Below are 2,480 nucleotides of genomic sequence, written 5' to 3'. Positions count from 1 at the left end.
GTCACTTATATGTGGAGTCTAAAAAATAGTACAAATAAACTTATTTACAAAAGAGAAATAGACTCACAGACAGAATACAAACATGGTTACCAAAAGGGAAAGGAGAGGGGGATAAATTAGGAGTTTGTGATTAGCAAGCTTGGGATTACATGCTATTAACATGCAAAATAGATTAACAACAAGGATTTACTGTATAGCACAGGAAACTATATTCAATATCTTGTAATAAGTAATAAAAAATACATATAAAGCCATCTGGCCCCTATAAGAGAAAAGAATCTGAAAGAATATGCATTATTTTTCAGATTGTTTCATATATTCAGTTATATATATCTAACTGGATGGATATATATCTGGCTGGATGGCATCACCGAAGCAATGAACATGAACTTGGGCAAACTTTGGGAGATGATGAGGGACAAGGAGGCTTGGCGTGCTGCAGTCCATGCGGTTGCAAAGAGTCACACATGACTGGATGACTGAACAACATAACATAACTGAATATATATATAAAACTGAATAACTTTGCTGTACACCTGAAATGAACAACACATTGTAAATTAACTATAGTTTAGTTAAAAAAAAAAAAAAAACCCAGTGGGTTAAAACAATAAGCCTCTATTTAAGTCATGAGTGAACAGGTCAGCTGGACTATTCTGATCCCAAAGAGGTGCTCAAGCGTCAGCACTCAGCCGACAGGCAGACTGTCTCCCACAGTGGGGACCTCAGCCCAGGTCCATGTGGCCTCATCACAGCAGTTAACCCATATTTGGGCTCAAGTCCAAGGCAAGGTTCCAAGAGAGGAAAAGAAGTGTGCAAGGCCTCTTGATTTTTTAGGCCTGGACATGGGGTATGACTACTTTTGCTTCATTTTATTGGCCAAAGCCAGTCAAAAGGCCAGTTCTGAGTCGAGAAGTTGGGCAGTAGACTCTACCTCTCGATAAGACGAGCTGCAAGTCAAAGAGTAAGGGTGTGACAACATGAAGAGGAGTAATTGGGGGTCATTTGGGGGATCAACCGTCATCATTTTAAATTGACTCACACGCTTTGACTATTTGTAAGAATATGCAGATTCCAGGGCACCCTAGCAGTGGGTCTTGACCTTCACACTGTCACCATCAGGAGATAGCAGGGTTGAAAACGTAGCCAGTCTCCATTATTTGCACATCAGTCACTCAAGGCAAATGTTCTTTCCCAGAATGGATTCTTAACTGCTTCCTCCTACTGTCCAGCTGGTGTGTATGTTCATATAATTCAGATTTGGCCTAAAATTAGGGTGAGCAAAATACGATTAGAGAGGCAAATTTTTTTTGGAAAAAAAAAAATGAAACCAAACTAAAACTAAATATAAATACTTCAATGTTTAGCTTCATTTGGATTACATGTATTCCCTCAATGCACAGTTGTTAGTGTACATATATATTTTAATTCAATGTTTTGACCAGGTAACCCATAAACTAAAGTATAAAAGGCTATAGGTGAATTCTCCCTCATACCTTATATACCCATGTGTGTTTGCACGTGGGTATTCACACACACACACCACCAAATACTGTTTTTTCAGAAGCAAACAATGTTATTATTTAAAGATGTCCTTTCTGGAGTGCACATGTAATCAGATATAAACAAATGCATACAAATGTCATTTCCTTGATTCTGCATTTTGCTATAATTTTTCAATTAACATCACATTTATAAACATTTTTGCCAAATCAGGACACACAAACTTTTCCTTTTTTAGGACTGCATCATTTTCCACTGTATCCTTTCTCATGTAATCAGCCCTTCATTGACAGGCATTTGATTTGTTTCCATTCTTTTTCTCTCACAGAATTAAATCTTGAGATGATTTGTGTTAGGACAGCAACGAATTCCAAAATTTGGCCTTATGAATGGATAGATGACAATGACTGCTCTCTTTCTCTGTTCTGATGGGAATCTTTGTCTTGGTTTGTAACCTTGCAACATTTGAAAACAAACAGAAAATCCCATAAAGATGCTGGTTTGGGCCTGTGCCCAGGATTTTTGGAACCTGATGTTCGAAGTGACCTCTAGAGGAAGGCATGGGGGATCGTGAGGAGAGAGTGAGTGAGCTGAATATGATTAAAAATACAGTCAGTTCTGTTGCATTTTTAAAGGGCTGTTGAGAACTGTTTAGGGGAAACGCCAGTTTGTTCAAGCGTCTCTTTGTGCTTAAAAGCTTTTCCACATTAGCCAGCTCTGCTTTCTCCAGTCAGCATTTTCTGTGCCAGAGGGTGAATTGGAGATGTGCAGAGCTGATGTCCTGAAAAAACTATGGTATGGCCTTGCGAGCTGGACTCTTATGGGTCCCTGAACAACTCAGAACAGTCCAAGTGCCACAGTCCCCATCTAAGATCAGCTCATCTCGCTGATTGATCCAGTCGTGACATACGCCCATTGTTTCCAAATGTCAGCCTGGTGCACCTGCTGCCTCAGAGTTACTCCAGATGTGTTGTGAA

Source organism: Bos grunniens, chromosome 15 (assembly GCF_055505025.1).
Source record: "Bos grunniens cultivar Pamir isolate PY7600 chromosome 15, Bosgru_T2T1.0, whole genome shotgun sequence".
In the NCBI taxonomy this organism is placed as follows: domain Eukaryota; kingdom Metazoa; phylum Chordata; class Mammalia; order Artiodactyla; family Bovidae; genus Bos; species Bos grunniens.
This window is presented reverse-complemented; position numbering follows the sequence as displayed.